Here is an 8111-nt window from a genome sequence, read left to right as displayed (position 1 = left end):
TTTTTTGCCTCCAGCATAAAATTAAAATGCTACTGTTTGATATTCAAAGCACTTCACAATCTGGTTCTAGCCTGTCTTTCCAGGCTGATTACATATGTAAAGTGTGGATGTGTGTGTGCTGCCCATGTATGTATACATGGGTTTGTCTAAATGTGGTTCACAGAGAGGAGTGAAAAAATATATTTGGAATCTCATCTACCTCTCTCCAAGGAGGGGTTTGATTTCTTCCTGGGAGGGAGCAGAAGAGGGGGGCTATAGAGCTGTCTGTTCATCTCTTTGCAGAGAGAGGTTTACCAGACTAGAATTATATCTATTTCACCCCACCCCCACCAGATATTGTTCATCTAGAGGAAATGATTTTGTCCTCAGGTTCAAGCTACTTTCCTGCTCAGGATCCCTTAAAGGGGAAGGAGTACCACAAAGTTATATCTTAAGATTTTATCCTTTCCTGCTTAATGCTAATTACAAAAACAAACCAAAATATCACAAATAGTGACTAGTGGATAAACCCATTTATGTAAACAGATAGCAAACAAAAATCAGAGAAATTACTCAGATTGGAATATACCAGACAGTACATGGAGTGAATGAGCTCTCTCTTGCTGTGAGATGAGAGAGAGAGAAAGTCCCTGATCTCCCCAAGGGAGGCAAGCTGGGAATTGGGGGTATGTTGTGATATTGGCCCCTCTCTACTTTTGCCACTTCTCAAAGTCCTGTCTCTCTCGCTCTTCCCTTCCCCCCTCCCTCTTTCACTCCCTTCCCCTTTCTTCCCCTCTTTCTCTTCTCCCTGCTCCAGATTTCTCCCCAAAACAGGGCCTGGAACCACTCATGTCCTCTCTCCAAGCAGGAAGGGAGAATTATTTGTCTGACAGAAGAGATTCCAGCACTGATAGGGTCACACAGTCAGTATGTATCAGAAGCCAGATTTGAACCCAGGTCTTCCTGACTTCAAGTCTGGCTGTCCTCTAGACCCCACTGACTCTGTCATATTGGTTGCCAGACTCAAAATGTCATGCTCCTTCCTCTCCTTCTTGGTCCCCCTCGCTCCACTGATCATATCTCTCTCTCTTTTTTTTTTTAAATCTTCAGTCTGTCCCTTTCTACTGCCTCTTTCTCTATACATGAACAGCTTGAGACTGTCCAAATCCTCAGAAAGCCTCTTTATTTTTCATTTTCTTCCTCCCCCAAAGCTGTGATCCTGTTTGTCTTCCCCCCTTCACTGCCAAACTACTACAAAGATAGTTTACACTGGCTGTGTCTACTTCCTCCCCACCCACTCTCTTCCCATATCCCTGCCCCACTCTACTGAAAGAACTCTCTGAAGTCATCAGTGGCCCCTCAATGACCAAAATCAATGGTCTTTTCTGAGTCTGTAGAAAAGTCCAGGAAAATAAAAATGGAGAAAAGGCCATTGGACTCGGTATCGGAGGGGCCACTGGAAATTGTGCTTGGAGGTCTCCAAGGAGGGAGAACTCACTACCTCCGGAGGCAGCCCATTGCACTTTAGGATGGTGCTAACTGTTAGGACTAAATCTGCCTCCCTGCACTTTGGGGATCCCTCCTAATTCTACTCTCTGAGGCCAAGCAGAACGTGGCTAATCCCTCTTTTACCCCAGAGCTGTTGGGATTCTAGAAGCATAATCTTTGAGTCTTACTCCACCCTACGCCTACATCGCATTAGTAGCCAAGTATTTTTTTTTAAATCTACTTTGGCAATACCTGGCATCTATTTCTCCTTCTTTTCTCTTCTACTGACACCTGGACTATTGTTTATCTTCCCAACTGGTCTCTCCTCGCCTCTATTTTCTTCTCTCTCCCACTCTCTACTCTTCAGATCTACATATCTAGCCTTTATCTCTCCTGAGGTAGCATCCTACATCTTCAACATCCATTGGATATTTCTACCTGCATATCCAGCTGCCAAAGTCATCTTCCTAATGCACAGGAGTCTTATTACTTTCCCAGTGGAAAAAAACTTCCAAAGCTCCCTAGGGCCTATGGGACAAAATGCAAACTCTCTAAACTGAAATAATAACCACTACCACCACCACCACAATAACTAGCTGTCCTAAGTGCTTTACAGATATTGTCTCATCTGACTCTCATAGCAATGAGAGGTAGGTGCTATTATCATGCACATTTTATGGATAAGGAAATTGAAGCAAACAGAGGTTAAATGACTTGCCCAAGGTCATACAGCTAATATGTGAACCCAGATCTTCCTGACCTAGAATTCTATCCGCTGTTCCACCCAGTTGACCCTAAATGAGTAGGCAGTCTCTGATATCCATTAGTACTCTCTCTCCTCTGTACTTGGCCCAGATAGGGAACCTGCAGCCTCAAGGCCACATGTGTCCTTCTAGGTCCTTAAGTTCGGCCCTTGGACTGAATCCAAACTTCAAGTTTTCAGCCTCAAGGCTGTAGGTTGCCCACCCTTGGATAGGCCATCCACCATGCCAGGAAGCTGTGCCTTCCACATTACTGCTGCCGAATTACTTCTGCTCTAAAATGGAATCTCATGAGAGAATTTTGTTCTCTTTTGTGTCATGCTATGCATACAGAAACGGCCATTTTATTTGGAGTTTGTTAAGTTCAGAATTAAGTTCAGAACGACGAAAAAAAGAAAAAAGTTAATATACGCTTCAAAATAAATTCATGAAGAAAGATGCTATCTGCATCAAGAAAAAGAACTGATAAAAAGAAATACGTACAGAATAATTTTACATATATACACCTATTTGTGTCTTGTGGTAGCCATCTCTAGGCCAGGGAGGCAGGGGAAAGAGAGAAGAGAAAAAGGGAAAAAAAAAGAAATTTACATGATAACTTTACTGTATATGTGGAGAGAATAGCAAGTTGAACGTGATAGTTTCGTGTGCAACCATATTTTTTATTGTACTGTACTATGGAAATGTTTGGTTTTGTTTCATGAATTGAAAATAAAATAATCTTTTAAAATAAATTTTAAAATAAATAAAAATATTTATGGTTTTATAGAGAGGTGTAGAATGGTTGTCATCAGAGAACATACGATTAAAAATAAAGATGGAGGGGCAGCTAGCTGGTACAGTGGATAGAGCACCGGCCCTGAAGTCAGGAGGACCTGAGTTCAAATCCAGCCTCAGACCAACCACTTGACACTTACTAGCTGTGTGACCCTGGGCAAGTCACTTAACACCAATTGCCTAAAAAAAATTAAAAAAAAAAATAAAGATGGGCCAGTCACACAAGGTAGAGGCATAATGAAAAGAGCACTGATCTTGGGTTCAAATCCACCCTCTACCGCTTATTGTCAGTGGGATCTTAAGATTGTTGATCTATACTGGAAGAGAACATAAGCTCCTTGAGGTCAGAGACTATTTTGGCTTGTCTTTGTATCCACATCCCTTAGCACAGTGCCTGGCACACATAGTAGCGCCTTAATAAAAGCTTTGTTGATTGATTGATTTTGACTTCTTAAAGGCTATATTAGGGGAATGTAGTTTCTGTCAGGTTATATTATACTAGAAATATTTTTGAGTATGGCTGTAGTAACAGGCCCAATCTGCCTTCCCAGGAGCAACCTAGCTAATTACAGAGAGGCATATCTCCAGTCGGCTGACCACCAGGTGATGATTTCTTTTTTCTCCAGAGCAACTTATGAAACAAAGAAAAAATTTAAGTAGTTCTCAGTCCTGTGAGACAACTTCTGGGTTTGTAGTGAAGGTAGCTAAGTAGTGAGAAAGGAAACAGAGTGCCAAGAAGTATATAGCTTTTAGGCTTTCAATAAACTTTCATTTGACTGTTGGTATTCTGAAACAGAGGTGTCAAACATGCCTGTGGGCTGCAAGATACAACCTACCAGATTAAGAAGCAATTGGAAAATAATTGACAAAATAAATAAAAATACAATAAAACCTGGATAACCTTAATTTGTGGTTTTCTGAGTCAATTTGTGGCCTGCAGGGATCCATATCTTAGATTTAGTGGCCCCGATTTCTATTTGAGTTTGAACTCACTGCTTTAAAAGTTTGACATTACATGCAAAATTTCCCAAAATCTCTTCTTTGTGGCCAACCTTTAAATGCCAAACAGAATAGCAATGGAGAATGTAGAAGTGTATTAAAATGTAAAAGTATATTAAAAACCTCTTTTTTTTTATTTTTCTAGGAATATGAAGAGATTATTTTTTCTCCATCCTAATATCTCTTCTAGTCTCTTACCTATAGGAAACTGAGTAGAACAAAAGCTAAGCCTTCCTTAGGAAAATAGATGAAGGATTATAATTTATATAGGGGTGTGCTGGAGAACAGATGGTTAAATTTTCTCTGTGAGCATTTGCATTTCAGAAATCAGTAAATGCTACAAATCAGGGCTTATTGTTTCGTTGATTATCTAGACTTAAGAAAATGATGGAGAAAATGTTAATGATGCAGATTACACTTAAAAGTGGGTCTTGGGTTTCCTATTCTTTATTCATTAAAAACAACCCTCCATGGAGAAAAGATTAAAAGGTTGATTGAAAGGAAGAGGGCCTTTTGTTTGCTCCAGGAATGAGATGTCAGAGTGCAGGCTGTCTTGGGGAGTGGAAGCAGAGAGAGGGGGAGAAAATTTAGAACTCAAAATCTTACAGAAGTGAATGTTAAAAACGAAAAACAGATAAATAAATTTAAAAAAAAAAAAAAAGGAAAGAAATGGGATGGTGCTCTGAGCTATTTTTGATCCCAGAATTGTATTTTTACACATTGTTATTTTCTTAGTTAAAAACTCCTAGAAATGTTTCCTGAAACTGTATTGGTGTAGTGTTGTGTCAGACAAATCGGACAGCCCTCTCTAAATAATAATTTTAAAAATATCTTGGATATTAATGTTAAATAAAATAGTTTCTGGCAGACTCGAACCCAAAATGCTGAGTATGGTACAGCATCAATATTTTTACTTCCACAGGAGCCACAAAAGTTTATTGAGTTGGGGGGTGACGAGGTCAGACCTGAGCTTCAGGAAGTCCCTTTGGCAGCTGTGTGGTAGATGGACTGGAGGGTGGAGATCCTTGAGGCAGGCTATTAGGAGACTGTGGCAATAGTCCTGTCCAGAGGTGTGGTGGCTGTGTGACTAGAGAGAAGGGGTTAGAGAAATAAAAAGAAGGGGTCAGATGCCAAAGATTGCAGTGGAAATGACAAGATCTAGGAACTCCTTAAATGATAGTAATAACAAATATTTATATCATGTTTTAAGATTTGTGAAGCATTTTACATTTTCTCATTTGATATGTGGGGTTACGATCTAGAATCTAGAAAGGTGTCAAGGTGGCAAACCTGGATGACCTGGAGAAAGGCAGTGCCCTCCACAGAAATAGAGAAGTTAAGATAGTGTAATGAGATCTGCAATACAGAAATACGATTCACAGCCCATCTATTCCTCTCTTTCCATGCAACTCATTCTGTTCTCATATAAAATGAAAAATGTTGGGGGGGTAAGAGCGTGGAACTCATTGTCACAGCCATTGCTCCAAAACACAGAACCCACTCTGCAAGAGGGCACGTTGGGTGCCACAGCCCAGAGGTGATCTGGGTGCAGGAAGTATGTATGCTAGGAGATGGAGTGAGGATTTTCCCAGTGGCAACTGCACAGCTGCTATTCCGGGTGCCAAGATCATGGATAAATTATAACTACCTTGAGGGGACAGCCCAGAAGGAGGGAGGTTAAGAGTTTGCACAGCAATATGAGAGGATAAAGTAGGTTTTGGGTGTTAATATGTGAAGGGTAGGTGTGGTTATGTTGGAGACAAGCCCCACAATTAGCTATTACATGAAGCATGGGATGTAATTCATCTTCCCACCCTTTCGTCTGTTACTCACACACTCCTCAGGCCATGCTTTGGCTCCTCATGGGGCTGGGACTCCCACTTTGGAGACTATTGATCTCGTCCCACTCCACACTTTATAGATGATAAAATAAGCCCAGAGATTTAAGTGACTTGCTTACAGTCAGATAAACAGTCAATTTTATAGGTGGGATTTGAACTCAGCTCTTCTAAACTCCAAATTCAGTGGTCTTTCCATGGCACCATCTTGCCTAGTGGTGCTTCTTCTTTTCCTCTGAATTCCCAACCTAGGTTTCTCTATCACTCTAAGTGCTGATTCCCATCCAGGTCTTATCTCCATCTAGTACAATATTGTACATTTAGTAAGGCTAAAAGAGCCTATAATAGAGGCTCGTTGGAGCATGGATGGATAATCCCTGCTGAGTTTTAGGCAACTGAGTTAACAGGAGCTCTGGGGCTGCTTCTAGTCGTGCAGTGACCTACTACTGAAAGGACTTGGCATTTTAATAAGCCATGATAGATCCTGAGTGATTCCTCAGTCATCTCTCAATCCCCTGACTGCTGTAGGGGGCAAGGGCAGCATCTATGGAAAGAAGAGACAGATTCTAACTGGCTCTTTGCTGTGGGTCTCCAGGTGGCAAGATGTTTTCTCAGCTCTGGTGTGGCCCCACTAGGGGAGTCTTGCCTAAGTCTCTGGACTGATACTCCCTGCCTCTTTTGTGTCTCATTTTCTTGAATAGGTAACCTTGGAAGGTCTGGAGGTACAATGCCTGGCACATAGTATGTGCCTAATCAATGCTAACTGACTGACTGGTAGTGGCAGCATCTTCCAGGGTGATTGTGGTTACAGGAGTATCAGGAGTTAGAATTATCTTCCTTGGAGATAGAGGTAAGGGGTAGGCTGAAGCTTGCTCCAACTGGCCCTGGGAGCCCATTGCTCAAAATTTCAATATGAACATTCACATTTCAGAAATTAGGGCTGATTTATTATTTTGTCGATTGTCTAGATTTAAGAACGTGATAGAGAAAATCTTAACATTACAGATTAAGGATAAAAATGTGTCTTTTATATGGGGTTGTTTGTTTTCTTTCTAGGGAAATCAGTTGTTAAGCACTTACGAGCACACCACCGGAGAGGGACCGAGACCACCATCGAGACTCTTGAGCTTCTTTTTGTGATGGCAAAGAAGTGTACGTTGAGGGGACACCCATCGATTGGGGAATGGCTGAACAAGTTGTGGTAAATGGTTGTGATGGAATACTGTTGTGCTAAAAGAAATGAAGAGCAGGATACTTTCAGAAAAACTTGGGAAGACTTATGTGAACTGATGCAAAGTGAAGTGAGCAGAACCAGGAGAACATTGACACAGTAACAGCAATGTTGTAATGATAATCAACCATGAAAGACGATGATCCAAGACAATCCCAAAGGACTCAGGGTGAAAAATGCTATCCACCTCCAGAGAGAGAACTGATGAACTCTGAGTGCAGATTGAGGCATACTTTTTTCACTTTAATTTTCATGTATGTGTGTATGTGAGGGGTCCTCAAAGGGTGAGGAGGGAAATAATTTGGAACTCAAAATTTTAAAAAATGAATGTTAAAATTTTTTAATATAATTAAGAAATATTTAATCAAATAAATTTTAAAAAATATTTTTAAAAGACTATTGAGCTTGGCTGCCTTAGCAGCCTTTCAAAACATTTCTGTCCTGAAGTTTATGTCCAGGACACTAGAAGATTGTAACAGTAGCCATCAATTAAGTTACTAAATCCAGGTGAAATAGTTAAGTAACATCCACTGTGATTCTATATTTAGCCTTTCTTTCTGGGTAGTCGTATACTACCTGATCTATACCCAATTAAAATTGCACACTGAATAATTCTCTTATTTCCCCTTTGAAGAATTCCTTCGACTTTCATAGCTGTGACCTTTACTATAATAAGTGATGTTTCCTGGGGAAGTAGAAGTTGGGGAGTTATCAAGCTGCTGAGTGTAAGAAAATGGAGCCTAAATCCCCCTAATTAGAGGTTTTATTCCCCTAGGTACAGGTCTGGCTTCTCTTGAACTGACCTCCATCCATAAACCACAATGGGCAGGTATCAAACAGAAAGTAGTGTAAGATGGCATTTTTGCAAGACCTATCCCCAGTGAGACTAGATGCCAAATAGCAGGAACTCGGTCAGTGTTTGCAAGTGACTGGCTGATCCAGTGTGAGCAATGGGAAGAGGTTCAGATTGGAGCTGTAAGGGACCTCAGAAGCCAACCCCCTCATTTTACAGATGGGGAAACTGAGGCCCAGAGAGGT

At 40.9% G+C, this 8111-nt stretch overlaps 1 long non-coding RNA gene across 1 annotated transcript; it reads right to left on the bottom strand.

Moving 5' to 3' along the window:
- Positions 1-4893: 4893 nt before the first annotated feature.
- LOC114042891 lies at positions 4894-7037 on the bottom strand. The gene is made up of 2 exons (XR_003569043.1): positions 6923-7037; positions 4894-5091 (listed from the first exon to the last, which is right to left on the bottom strand). It is a non-coding gene; the product is annotated as an uncharacterized LOC114042891 (long non-coding RNA).
- Positions 7038-8111: the final 1074 nt, after the last annotated feature.

This window comes from Vombatus ursinus, unplaced genomic scaffold, assembly GCF_900497805.2.
Source record: "Vombatus ursinus unplaced genomic scaffold, bare-nosed wombat genome assembly UNPS02014768.1, whole genome shotgun sequence".
In the NCBI taxonomy this organism is placed as follows: domain Eukaryota; kingdom Metazoa; phylum Chordata; class Mammalia; order Diprotodontia; family Vombatidae; genus Vombatus; species Vombatus ursinus.
This window is presented reverse-complemented; position numbering and strand designations above follow the sequence as displayed.